The following is a 14,953-nucleotide window of genomic DNA, read 5'->3' on the forward strand; positions in this document are numbered from 1 at the left end:
TATTGACAAATGCTGTACTCCAATAATAACATGAGGGACACACCCTACAGCACATGAGCAAGTCCCTCCCGTGATATAAGGACTAAATCTGTAAGTATAACACGGAATGCACTTGCAGTACAGAGGGCAAATTGGCAAAGCCATGGCCTAAAGAGGGGAGATTTTCCAATGTGTGCAGCAACAATTACACACTTACTTACATACAGCTTACAAGGGGAAAAGGTTGAGCAAGCAAACGGCCATATTGGAGTTATGGAAAATGTTGCAGGACAAGGAAGGGACCTGGCAAGGCGACAGTGGAAGCTGAGCCAGCGAGAGGCAGAAGGCGAATTGCCCTCGCTCCCCTTCCTCCTCCTCAAATGGAGTGTGCAGGAGCAGCAACGGAAACCCAGGGATTATACGCAGTGAGGGAGGTAAAACCGGTGGCGGGATACACAAATCCCACATTTTCACCTCCAGTATATAGTAAGGAAGAGGGGCAAAGCGGGGCAAAACAGGTGACTAAGGGAGCGCAGACTGCTGGCAGCGAAGGAAAGGAGCGCAGCGAGATCCAAGCAAGGTTGAAAGAAAATGACCTGTGGCAGCCGGGAGTTAATGAGGGGCAAGAGGCACTAGTCCCAAATGAATGGGTATGTGGACAGATATTGCTTAAACTGGACGGGAAAACTGCAAAAGAGACAGGTTGCACAAGCAGAGAAGTCACAAATAACAAGGACACAGAAGAGGCGAGGGAATGGGCAGAGATAATGGAGGAAGTAGAGACGGGAATGGGAAGAAGAGGAAGCGAGAGAACAGGCACGTAGAGAGAAAGAAAGAGCAGAGGTGAGAGAGGAAAGAGAAAAGAGAAGAGAGCTTGAGGATACAGCCAAAAGAAAGGCAGAGTGGAAAAGGCAAGCACAGGTAAAGAAGGACAAAAGGAAGTTAGAAGTTGAACGACTCCTCAGGGAGCGACGCCGCAGAGACGGCGCAGAGAAGACGAGTGACACCCTTTAAGGGTGGCAGAAATCGAGAGGGATTCAGCACGTTTCAGTGATGATGATGAGAAGGAGACACAAAGAAGGAGAGAATCGTACAGAAGTGAGAGAAGCAGCAGGACTACCCCATGGGTGGATAGAAACGAAGTTGAGTCCTTAAAGAGGGGGTGGTGGTGCGGAAGTACCAGTCAAGCAGGAGGAAAGCGGCAGGGAGACGTAGTATTGAGGAAGTTTAGCTTTGAGGAGGACAGTGGCAGTGCCAATGGGACCACAAGGGTCAGACTCATTGGAGAGTGACGACGACCAAGAGGAGAGGCCCTCTCCCTGCTCCAGGGATACAAGCCCAGATAGAGACACAGTATGTGGAGACGATAGAGACATGGACAGACAAAGGGAAGATGTGGGTGAATGACTGCTGCATTCTAAAGGAATATTGCGCAGCACAGGCAATATTACCCCATATGCGCAGAGGCTTAGGGCCCTGCCAGGGCGGAAGGGAGGAAAAATGCCAAGGGTTTTTACTACCACCAAAGACACAGGGAGACAAAACGGAGGGATAGGACTGACAACGTCCACTATTAGAAAAGGTAGGACGACGACCTCAATATTTACCATGGCAGCAGATGGACATTTGAGATGTAAATTGCCATTGTTGACTGCTGGGGCTGGGAAATGGATTTATGAGCTAGAGAGTCTGATGGCAGAGACGACATTGGTGGTGGGCGACATAAAGAGTTTGCTTTCGGCAATTCTTGGGGAGATAGTAGACGATGTGGAAAAGAGCTGGATACCCTGGAGTGATAGAACAGAACACAGCATATAAGGATGCGCCTTTCAATAATTGCTGAGTGGCCATGTGGCACACACTAAGGGTGCAGTACCCAGACACCTCGGACATTAGCGCGATTATGGCACGCAAGATGAGGGAGGACGAGGATTCCCTTCAATATATTCAAGCTATTCAAGAGAAATGGTGTTTGTAGACGCATGAACCGTGGGACAAAACAGTGTGGTTATTTGATCATGTATTGCGTAAGGGGGTGCTCGACCAGATGCAAAAGCAGGTTAAGAATCACAGTACAATACCGCACTGTACCCTATGAAAAAGGCCTGGCTGGTGGCTGATGAAAGGTTTGAGCCTGTTAGCTCCAGCAGCCCTTATCCGAGGAAACGGCTAAATCGGCAGTTAATTTGCACCGATTTGTGGCGGAATGGCAAGCGCTGCATGCATGAATAAGTGAGGAATGCACAGCTGAAGTTTGAAGTGGGTCCGCAGCGAAGGAGCCCTGGTAAAAGCGTGAACTAACGGCCCGACAACCCAGCCGCTGAGGGAAGCGAAAATGGCAGCTGCGCCAAAAGGCACGTAACTTGGGACTGCTGCTGCAGCGGCTGGGATGACTGTGCTGCCCGCAGGCATTCAGAGCGACAGGCATGATGTGGGAGCCACTCCGGGCATAGGTGAGTACTGCACCCCCGCGGCTAGGGCACCCTGGAGTCAGCTCGCTGGTGCCCACTATGGACTCGTGGTCCCCCAGGATCTGTCGGCCCAGCCCCGGGTGCTGCGATCTCAAGCAGGAAGAAAATAAAAACAACCGGCCCCCTCCTCCCTCTGCCCCTCAGCGTCCAAGTGACTGGAGCTTCCTGCCACCCCCCCGGGGCTTTCCGCAGTGCGGCTGGTGCATGAGCCAGTCGACTCAGTCAGTCCGCCCTTTGGGCACCGGAGCCGCAGTGGCAAAGATGTGTTAGCCTCCCCCACATGCGGCCAGCAAGCAACATGCAGCAACATGGAAATAGCGGCCGCATGGTGGGGCTGACTGAAGCGCGACTCCCGGAGCCCATTAGGCAAAGCGCCAGAGTGAACTTGCTGGTCGCCTGAGCCATTGACAGTGGAGCGGACAGGGACCCACTGGGAGAAGGTCTCTAACAGCCTGCATAGCAAATGAACTGAGATGGCAGGCACATCTGGCTAACCAACAAACCAGCCATAGGAGAGGATAGAACCCAGCAGACAAGTGAGTAAAGTGTGAATCACGTCCAGGCAGAGGGTAGAACCCCCGGTGACCTGACCTGCCCAGTGTTCTCTTCAGGAGCGTGGGCTCCAAGTTGGTAGTGGGAGAGCAGAGTCGTGCCAGCTGGGTAGCTCGGAGGAGGCAAGGCGAGCTAAGCTGGCAATGCTGGAGAAGCGGGGAGAGCCAAAGCCTGATAAGGGGTCCAGAGCCTGAGGGAGGCAGAGGTTTATCCTTTTAACTATAGCGGAGCCCTCCATTCACCACATCTCCACCCCCACATTACTGAGCGCCAGATGATGCCGGGGAAGTCTAAGGATAAGTCACCCCAATCTATCAAAGAGATGCTTCAGCAGGCTAAACTGGCAACGTACTCCCCCTCCAGCCCCAGGAGATGAGACCCAGCCCACCAGTACAGGGGATATTGCACGTGTGTTCCAGTCGATACAAAAAGAAATGGCGCCCACTATGCAGGAACTGAAAGGCTCCCTTCAGGAACTGTTCCGCAACGTGGTGCAGAACGAAACCAAACTAGGCGAGCTGGAGATGGCCGTCTGCGATCAGGCGAATGCGCACGATCAGCTAGAGCAGAGAGTCGCATCACTGGAGGTTTATAGACAAGCGGCAGAAGAAAAACAAGAAGATATGGAGAACCGCTCTTGAAGGAATAATATACGGGTCAGGGGAGTGCCTAGAGAGTTCAAGCAACAGGAGCTGGAAGAATACATAAAAGGCTGTTCCAGGAGATACTGGGTGAGGAAGGAATCGACCTTACGTTAGACCATACGCACAGTCTCTACTCAAAATTTCAAACACGACAGAACCTTCTCCTGGATGTTCTGACGAGAGGCCACTTTTTCAGAACCAAGGAATAGATCTTCCAAAAAACTAGGGAACAGCGCAACATAGAGTACAAGGGGGCATCCCTTCAAATGTTCCAGTACCTCTCAAGGTACAATCCAAAGACGGAGGCTCATGCAGCCTCTAGCTACTTGGTTGGGAGACAAAGGGGCTCGCTTTAGATGGGGATACCCCTCCCACATCATGTTTCAACTAGATGGCATCTAACACCAATTTACTTCCCTGCGAGCGGCGGTTGAGACTCTCAAGATACTGGAAGCAGAACTACACTTGCCGGTCAATAGCCCTCAGGGCCCCTCGTCATCTACTTGGTCCCAGCCCCAGTCAAGGAAAAGCAGGAGGAAGAAGTGCTGTCGGCCCCCCATGGAAAAGCGGGAAAGAAGTCCGGACATGGAAGGCCTGTCCTGAGTCCCCACTCTAGGGGAATAGAGTGTTTCAATCAAACAGGGTATAATGGTGTGGTTAGGGGCTAAGGAAATGCATAGGCTGTGTTTAGCCGGTTATAAAAGGTTTTCAAGCACCCAAAAGGGCACTAGGAGTGCACGCTCTCATTCAGGCAATGTGCCTGACGATCACCCCACATGGGGTAGTTATGGTTCAGAAGTATTTGTTTCTGATTTGTATTGTTTGTTTTTTACATTTTTGATTTTGGTGCAGCTCAGCGAAAAACAGTGAAATCATCTATCCAGGTGCCGGGATGTGGTTTGCCGGGATTAGAAGCACCCAAGCCCAGGGGGGAAATGATGGTCAGGGAGGGTGAAAGCATTAGCGGGCTCAGAGCGGGATGCCATAGGCTGCAAATTTAGCACCATATGGGGATGGTGTACGTAAATGTAGTGTCCCTGAATGTTCAGGGGCTGAACTCACTGAGGAAGAGTGTGTTGTCTAAACTAGTTGACCGGAGGGCGGACACAGACATAGCCCTGATCAAGGAGACCCACTTGTTGCAACGAGATTGGGTGCGTTTAAGATCTCCTTGGATCCCCCACCAGTACTTTGTGTCTTCCACCAGGAAAAAAGGGGGGGGGGTTGCAATCCTCATAGCGAGCTCTCTTCACTTTGAGTGGGGTAGGATACTAAGGGACCCATTGGTCATATACATCGGGCTGACACTGCAGGTGGTGGGCAGAGATCTGACCTTAGTTTCCATATATGGCCTTAACCAACACCAAGATCAGTTTTACTCCCACCTATTCCCGTTTATAGCACATTTTCAAAAGGAAGAACTGGTAATGGGGAGTGGGGGGAATTAATGTGGCTCTGGAGGGGAGCCTGGACAGAAAGGGCCCAATATCCCCTGCAGAAGTGGCTAGAGCATCAACTCTCAAAAAGTCATTAGGGGATTTGGGTCTAGTAGATATATGCCTCGTCTACACCCCCAGCAGCGGGACTACACGCACTTCTCATAAGTCCATCAAACCTACTCCAGGACTGATTTCTTTCCGGTCTCTAGCTCCCTTCTTCCCGGAATAACTTCAGCTACTACAGAAGTGGCTTTTGTATCTGACCTTTCTCCAATAACCTTGAAGCTAGATGGATATAGGTTAGGAGGGAGGAAATCCACGGGCTGGAAGCTCAACGATTCCCTGCTGGCATATCAGGCGTTGTGTACCACCATTACGAAGAGGATAACCCAATTTTTCCTGGAGAATCTTACGGGGGGAAGATGCGATGTCTGGGGTCTGGGATGCGATGGAAGCCTATGCTGAGGAGGGAACTGATCAGCTTGGCATCGGCCCGGAAAAGAGTTCCCACGGCCCAGCGGATGCAGGCTGAAGGGGTGGTTAAGGACTGGAAAGCCCAATATAAAATAGATGGTGCGCAGAGGACATATAGGCAGTTGCAGGTAGCGAGGGCGGAAATGAAAGCTCTATGGGTAGATGATATCTCCCATAAGCTGCTCAGGACAAAGCATTTCCATTATACCACCTCAAATAAGGCATCCCGAGTATTAGCGTTTAAACTCCAGGCCCAGAGGAACAGTACAATTGGGGAGCTGAGAGATGATCAGGGCCAATTACAGGGGGAGGAGTCAGCTAAAATTGATCTAATGACCCAATTCTATACCAAGTTATATTCAGCAGAGTCCCTCCAAGGCCCGGCATAAGATAAGTTTTTATTGGATTCTTCCCTCCCCCAAATATCTGATACATACAAACAGGCACTGGAATCGCCCATAATAACAGAGGAGGTCACACAAGCCATTAGGGCCATCCCTAGAAAAAAAGCCCCTGGACTCGATGGGTTTTCGGCCCCGTTTTATAAGAAATTCTCTGGTGTCCTTGCCCCCCACATGGCCGAAGTGTTCAATTCTTTTCTCGAGAGTGGGTCTATTACCCCATCAGTGGGGGATTGACGCTGACAATGATTGCCAAGCCAGGGAAAGATCCCACACTGAGCTTCTCATTCCGGCCCATAGCAGTCGTAAATTACGATGCCTGTATATTCTCGGAAATCTTGGCTATACAGTTGGGGGGACGGTGGGAGGTGGTGTACTCCCAGCAGTAGTAGCAATGGATCAGACGGGGTTCATCCCCAGCCGGCAGACATTTGATAACATCCGGCGGACGGTGGATCTCACGGCCTGGGCGCGGCAACACAAACAATCGCTAACCCTTCTCTCAATTGACACTGAAAAGGCGTATGATCAAGTGGACTGGGGGTATCTGGCCAAGGTTCTCATTGGGTTTGGAATTGGCCCACGGTTTAGCAAGTTGTTATTAGCCAACTTTGTTCACCCCTCTACACGAATTAAAGTGATTGGGGTCCTGACAGGCCAGGTGGAACTGAGGAGGGGGACCCGACAGGGGTGTCCATTGTCCCCCCTCCTTTTCACTTTAGCGATGGAGCCGTTGGCTTGTCTAGTGTGCTCCTCGAGAGACATTCAAGGGGTGGAAGTGGCGGGATACCACCACAAGGCTTTATGCCGACGACTTGTTGTTCTATATGCAGGATTCTCCCTTGCCACACATCATCTCTCTGCTGGACAGGTTTCGGGAGGCATCAGGTTTAAAGCTAAATTACTCGAAATCCACAATCCTTAATGTTACGGAATCAAGGGAGACAGTGGAGCGCTTGAAATCTAGCATCCCTTTCTCTTTGGCCCCACACTCAAATATTTGGGAGTCTATCTCACAGCGAGCTACGCTGACCTATATGCAGCGAACATCCCACCAGTGTTGGCGCGAGCCAAACAGGATTTGGTACGATGGGGAGCATCCAGGATCTCATGGCTGGGTAGAATACCAGCGATAAAGATGACCTTACTACCGAGACTGTTATACATATTCCAGGCGCTCCCACTGTGGGTCCCCAGGGCAGCACTGAAGGAATTGCAGGCGCAGGTTTTCACATTCATCTGGTCGAAGAGGTTCCCCAGAGTAGCTAGATGCACACTTATGACAGTGAGGAGAGCGGGGGGATTAGCAGTGCCAGACATTGAGAACTACCTCTTTGTGGCCCAAATCATACCGGTTCTGGAGAACCAAGCGGCGAGCGACAATCCGAAGCATTGGGTCACGATAGAAAAGGAAGCCTTGGGATCCCCCATAAACTGGTGGTGCTGGTTCTCGCCAAGTGGCAGAAGATTGGGCGGGACTACACTCTAGTATTGGGACAAAGCCGTTAAGACAATACGCCACTACCACGGTTCCCCTCTCCCATGACCGGGGTATGGGGTAACAGCGACTTCCCCCAAACTTGGTGGGTGGACAGTTCCTCAGATGGGCTGATAGGGCCACAAAGATTGGGGATATTGTTTCAGGATAATCCCCCTCTCACATTTGATCAATGCAAACAATTGTTCCAGTTAAGTGATGGGGATAGGTATGGTTACATCCAGCTGAGGAACTGGACATCCCGGGCTACTGTAACGACCCAGGGGTAGAGGGCCACGACCACCTTTGAGGATTTATTCATAGGTGACCCACCTGCAGCAAAACAAGTCATGATTATATAAAGTACTGTCCTCCAAGAGGTTTAAGGCCCCACATGGGTATATGTCTAAGTGGGAGAAGGATGTGGGTAGACCCATCGATGACTTATCCTGGTATAACATCTGAACGAGGATGGGTAAGGCATCTCAGGCGGTTCACCTTAAGGAAAATGGTCTCAAAATACTATGTAGGTGCTATCTGACCCCGGAGCGGCTCCACAAAATGAACCTGCAACCCTCCCCTGGCTCTTTAATCCACATGTGGTGGCAGTGCCCTCCGATACAACGATTCTGGGAGAAGGTGGTGGCCCAAATCAAGGAGGTTTGTGGAGTCGAATCTGAAATTGACCTGCTGGTGATGCTGCTGGGAAACAAGAATTCTAAGGGGAACTATAAGATGGGGGCCAAGGGGTCACATCTGATCACTCATTTCTTAGTGGCGGCAAGACTGGTTATAGCAAAACACTGGCGCAGCAACAAAGTGCTGGACATCAGGGAATGGTGGGCTAGGGTGTGGTATGTGGCCACTATGAGCAGAATCGATGGGTCTATGCATGGGTGAATGCTGCAATACCTTGCAGACTGGTCTCCGCTAATCGAATATGTCAGCAGGCACGATAGCTCCACTATCCACCACAAACCCCATGACATATCATCATTTTCGCTACTATAGCCCATGGCAGGGGGCTTCGGGCATGTGTAGAGATTGCCCAATTTCCCTAAGGACATAATGGATTGCGCTCCTGGCAGGTATTGAAGTAGTTGAGGACTGTTCTGCACCTTATTACAAATTTGGATTCTGTTTTCTTTCATGATATTGATTTGGGTTTGATTGTTTCTCTTTTTCTTTTTAGATCTTGCTTTTTCCTTACAGTTGATAGACTCAATGCGCAGCAAAGACTTCTGGTACATGCTAGCTAGGCTTAACCATGAGATGGGCAGGGGAACTGTGCAGGAAATATGGCAACTGTTGTCAAGTTAAGCGTTAGTGTAATGTATTGGTCAACTATGTATGATGATAATATGCTTAATAAAGTTTAAATTGTAAAAATAAAAAAGGCAACAGGGGGGTAATGGCTTTATATCCAGGCGTTACCCCCTTTGAACCAAATTGCAGAGGCAGAATATCCTTTAGTTCTGAATCCAGCGCCAATTTTGTGTAGCATTTCCACGGAAGCGGATGATAGATTTGAAGAAAGTTTTCTTCTCTATACCACTTCATGAAGAGTCACAGGACTGGACTTCGTTCCTATATAGAAACCAGAAGTGGAAACATACAAGGTTACCACAGGGTATTGTGAATCACCCTCCATATTCAATAGGGTCCTCCAGATGGGCCTAAGCAATATACAATTGGAAGGGTATCATCACCCTCTCCCGAACCACAGAAGCCGACTGAGCTCGACCCTCCCACTGTGGTTGGCATGGGGTCCTGATGGTAGAATTTACAGGTGACCATGTGGCAGCCAGTGGGGGCAGGAGGGATTAGGGGAAAATTAGGGAAACCGGAAAGAGGATTAGGGTAGCGAGATTGGATAGGTAGAGGGAGTTTAGGTAAAAAGACACACCTTGATATACTGAAACAACCGTCCCAGAAACCTGACCTTACCTATTCCCTAGCAAACCTGCCTAATACCTCCTAACACTTCTAGCATAATCGCTCCCATGCACTTGGAACATATAGCTCAGACACTAGCAGACATTGAGCATGAAAAGCACATGGTTTTAGACTGAGCGACTACATGAACACAGTGAACAAAATGGAACAAACAACTGGGGGCATTCCCCAACATGACACACAGAACTCATGGCCTAAAAGGGAAGATGAATAAGGAAGGACAAGCGACACAAAACATGAAGCAAGCAGCAATTAATGTACTCAAACACTCCTTCCGTGGACCTGATATTTTGTTACAGACACACGCTCATGATGAAACCAGTGTTTCCCTCCACACAGTGTGCACAGAAGTTCGTAGTCTCTCAGTGCCCAAAGCGCCGTTCGTTACTTTCACAATAGACAGTAATCCGAGCGTCTTTTATAAAGCAATGGTGTACTAGTTGTACGTGTGTCAATTCGAAAAGAAGATGGTGAGAACATAAATGCAGCAAGATCACTTAACTGAGGACCGGGAGCCCTGTAAAGCCGCCCAAACGATGAACAGTACGTCAGTAAACACTTGGAGCTGAACGCCATCACCGCCGCATGGCCGGGGTTTCTCTTCGCAGTTCTCCTGCTTCCTATGCTGCATCCGCCCGTGCCGTAATCTCCATTGATAATCTGCATCTGGCACGGGCGGGCGGCGGTCTTTACGCCGGCAGCAGATGCGCGTGTACGCACCATCACGCCCTTCCGAGAAAACCTGGAAACTGTAGTGCTCACCTGGCCCAGCCACCATCACACATTCTAGTTGCTCCAATCTGCCCCCAGCCCTTTTTCTTGACATGATCTGTAGCAAATCAGAGACACAGTGCAGAAATGACTCAGTACACATGTTGACAGAATATACAGAAAATGGGTACAAGGTAGATAAGGCCAAATTTCAGTATTGCCAAAAGGAAGTGCTGTACATTGGACAGACGATATCGCAGGAAGGGCGGAGAGCCACACCAGAAAGGGCGGAGGCGTTCCATAGAACACTGAAACCTACGTCAGTGAGCAGAATGCAACAGTTCTTAGGCCTCTGTATTGCAGAGCTTGAGCGTTTAAGTACAGCACGTACACAAGACCTTTGTGAAGTTCACTCAAGGAAGCAGAGAAAATGGATGGTACACTACAATGAACAGAGGAGATGACGGGTGCATTTGAGGAGCTGAAGAAAGCAATATGCACAGCTCCAGTGTTAGGGATCCCATATTATCAGCACAAATGTTCTCTTTTCACACTCCAATGGAGTAGTGATGACCGCAGTACTCACACAGAAGACTACTGCAGCCATTAACATATTACAGTGGGAAATATGACCTGGCGGGCAGGACGGCAGCCGCTCACAGACTTTATGGGAAACACCAGCACCGGTATTAATGGTGCTTCTGTCATCCCCATTCCCATTGAGTCCTATAGGACTCAATGGGAATGGGGATTAACATTTTCCCGTCGCCTGACTTCCAGGAACACTGGGGTTGTAATCCCCCGGTGTTTCCGTGAAGCCAGGAGCCGGGAAAAAAATCACAACTCTGGCAGCAGCCTGCCGGTTTTTCCGGCACGGCTACCGCCGGAGTTGTAATGAGGCCCCCTGTCTTGTTCTTACAAACCGCCATTCATACTGAAAGCCGAGACTGTTATTTTCATTTGCCATGATTTCCCAGAGGCCCCTAAACTTCCAGGATCAGTTTGTGCAATTCGTGATACAGTCTGAATCAGAGAGGAGGATGCCTCCTGGTATATTCGTTCATGATTTTTGGCTTTACTTGGTGCAACTTATCCACAGCCTAATCACGGAAGCCCATCTGTCATAGAAGTTCTAGGTGACACTAGAATCTGTATTGTGTGGGAACGACTGTTCTTCATCATACTCACACAATACTACATACATAGAATTTGATTTAATACATATTAACAACATAACCACGCATCTTTGAGGAATTTCAGGTGGGTTTTCATCACATTTGGAGCAACACAGTCGGAACAACACAAAAACACACCTAAGAGGAGTAAGTCATGGGTAAAATTGTTCGAAACGAGATTGTAATATTTTGTGTCTTCTGCTGTCTCAACTTCTTTACCCTCATGATTGTACAAAGGTTGATGTGTACAGATGCATGAGCTGTGATCTCTACTAAATGACCCCAATCCAGGCAGGCACGGCAGCCATGTCAGGTCAGGCAATAAGCATTGCCAAACCAGTAAACAGAAGGTGCAGTGCAGACTTAGACATAAGTCAGGTTGATTCATATTTAACTGATTCAGCCCGGGTGTCCAATAAAATGTGATATAAGCACACGACCAAAGTAGGTAAACAAACCACTGGAGAGAGTTATGTCTGCTCTCTCGTCCCCTATGCCATGAGTGCTTGCAGAACATTTATGTCAACTGAAATCCCAGCAGTAAGAGCATAATGCCTCATGCATTTATCGTTATGCACCACAAGAGGACGATTCCAAGGGAAAAGAGCTACCTTAAGATGGATGTCCAAAAAGACGTATCCATATGAAGATAACTATGTCAAGACTCATGAAATGATGGATGATTATTGGAAGAACGATCAGGCCATAGAATATATAATTCAAGGTCCACAAAAGTGAGAAACAAGGCTAGTGACACAAAAGGAGTTACCATGTCCCAAAAGGGGACCAGCAAAAACAGGAGGAGAACCAGGATGCTCGGAAAGACCGGAGTTGTTGGTGTATGGATAGGTATCCACAGCTGACAGATAGAAAGCAGTGGTGGGGAGCAAGGCTCCTGACAGTTCCAGTTCAAATAGTACAAGAATAAAATGACAAATGCTTGAAGGAATGGGAAGCAAGTGCAAAGCTACTAATATGGGTAGAAAACTCAGCTGGGCCAATGCCCATATTACCAATCAAAGGAGCAGTTCTATGCTTCCAGAACGATGGTCCAGTAAAGGTTGGAGAAAATAAGGAATGCAAGCAGATATCAAAGGGTCCAGGCATGAAGGTCAGAACAGCAGTATTGAGGGACTATTATTGGGCCTGCGTATCAAAAGCATACGTGAAACTATCACCCAACTGCGGAGGGAAGTGCTCACTGGTGCATCTGAATACACTAGCACTAGTAGTACACGAGAAGGACATCAAGGTAGATGGATTCCCCAAGACGGACTTTAGCAAGAGAAGCTACTCACTCAGATAGGTTTCGAGGAGACAGAGTTCTCATCAATAGATCAGGTTGACTGACAATGAAGCCAGATATCGATGGCGACATTAGTGACATCATGACATAGCTGTGTTAGCCATGAAGCAAATATGCAACCATTCATGAAGCTACACAAAAGTGCACTAGTTTATTGCTAATAGACATGAAAAACATGTCTATTACTCCTGTAGGTAGAGGAAGGATGCATTTACATAACAATGAGAACCTTCCTTGGCCTAAGCGAAACGGCAAGATGCAGAATATACATGGACCAAGCTTACACATTCTTTATTGCAACTAACCATAAAGACACATAGGGAACCTATAGGGTGACTAAAGTGAACCAGGAAGGAAAGACAGGTCTCAGATACATGGAGGGGAAGACATGATCCCTGGAGCATGAGGCGCAGAGCTGGGGTTCACAGCTAAGGACAAGGGCGGGTGGAAAGTTCCTTGCTCCTGAGGCAGCAAACCACCAGCAAGAATTCATACTAAAAATCCTCCTATTTACAAACAGAAAAGCTTTGTGTTGCGGTCCACTCACACGTGACCTAGCAGAGCAGGACAATGCTCATTCACTCGTGGTGGGAAGAGAAGCCATTCCCAGCAAGAGGAGATGAATGATACAAGTGTTGACCACCAAAACATCAACCTGCAGGTTCTCTCTCAAGCTTAGGTGATCAGACAGTGGTAACAATATCGAACACATTGCCCTCCCTCTTTCCCATTACCTTGAAAAGGTACACTGAGCTCTGTGACCAGACAGGGTCTCATGCCTGGGAGGACCCGCTTTAGCCAATCCGGACGCTCCCTTCATGAGATGGTATAAAATGTTGCACAGGCCAATGCTCTTTCTGCGACCCTGCAATAATGTAGTTTGCAACATTTTATGGATGTGTCAGGTGGAGCCACCTGACATGGGTTGCCAATCAGTGTATTAACCTTTAAAGAATGTATATACGTCTAGCCCAAACTGACCAGTAGCGGTACCTCGTAGGTATTTGGGAGTGGAATCGATTTTGTGACATCACACTTGTACAAAACCGTGCGACACATGCTCAGAAGCTGAGAATGCTGGAGAATTGCTTTTCCTGTGTGATCCCCGTTTGTGTTTTGGATATTAAAGACAGTTAACTGTGCCCCATGGCCGAGTCTTGCATTCATGCGGTGGGGAGTCTTTGATGGGCCCAAGTGTCTCTCCTATTTACAGGAAATACTGTGTGTTCCTCCCCACCAGTCTTTAACATATGTGTGCTTAGCCAAAGGCACACTTCGCATTCACAGTCCTGCAGTCTAGGTAGGCTGCCTGAGGTGAAAATCTTGTGGCCGCAAGCATCCAACTTCTTGCTGTACCTGTCCAGGTGCAAAGAGGGGAAAGCAGCCAACTTTAACCCCACTGAACTACTAGGCTGCCAGGGGTGGGGTGAGTAGACAAAAACCCTAGATCAGAAGGAGCAGGTCTATGCTTTTTAGCCTTGTCATGGTCCAACCAAGCAAACAAGGCAGGCTTCTACCATGCCAACATGACTGGGGCAGCCACATCAGGATTAAAGGGAAGCAGGCTCTACCTACAAGGACACTCTCTCCCAAAATATCAGTCAGAGCAAACTGGAATGTAGGTCTAGTGGCTGCAGACCACCCAAGAGACCACCTTGGAAATGGTCCTTTGAAACGATGCGTCAGGCATGCCATATACAGGAGGGTGTAAATAAATCCACATCAAGTGAGATGTCCAACTCGTTGGCATCTCTCTAGCAAGACAGCAAATCATTCAGGCCCACATCTTCAGCTCTGAGCTGTGGGGAAATCCGCCGAAAATTCGCGCTATTACCGCCGGCGGGTAAGAGCGTGAAAATTCCCCATTGAGCCCAATGGGGAATGGGGCATTCCCGAATGGGCTCAATGGGGAATGGGGATTAACATTACCGCCGAACTCGTGATCCGGCGCTATTAGCGCCGGGGAGTTCGGCGGTAGGGCGTTACCTCCAAAGTCATGATAAGGCCCAGAGTGTGCAGAAAAAAGAAACTAGGGCATGGGGAGTACCAGGCTCCATATATACATGCCCGAACTTCACGTCTGGCAGAAGGAGCATCCTACAGTGCCAAACGAAGACACCCTGCACCCCCTGGAAAACATTTCAGAAGACAGCTGCCACTGGTGATGATATATCTAAGGTAGGGAATCTGTGGGAGGAAGAAATCACTTAGAAGGGGTTTAGTTGTTATTGTGCAATAGAAAATGAGAGATGGGGAAAGAGGAAAGAAAAGGCGATGAGAGAGGCAGGTGACAGTTAAAGGGAAGACACACAAATACACACTCATGCTCCAAACAACCTACGCAGGGAATTAAAGGCTGGAATAATCC

At 48.8% G+C, this 14,953-nt stretch overlaps 1 protein-coding gene across 3 annotated transcripts in view; it reads right to left on the reverse strand.

Moving 5' to 3' along the window:
• Window positions 1-14,953, reverse strand: part of MTG1 (mitochondrial ribosome associated GTPase 1) — a 608,415-nt gene that overhangs the window by 268,266 nt on the left and 325,196 nt on the right. The gene's annotated exons all lie outside the window — the stretch shown is intronic.

Source organism: Ambystoma mexicanum, chromosome 8 (assembly GCF_040938575.1).
Source record: "Ambystoma mexicanum isolate Mex_15411 chromosome 8, UKY_AmexF1_1, whole genome shotgun sequence".
NCBI classification, from domain to species: Eukaryota; Metazoa; Chordata; class Amphibia; order Caudata; family Ambystomatidae; genus Ambystoma; species Ambystoma mexicanum.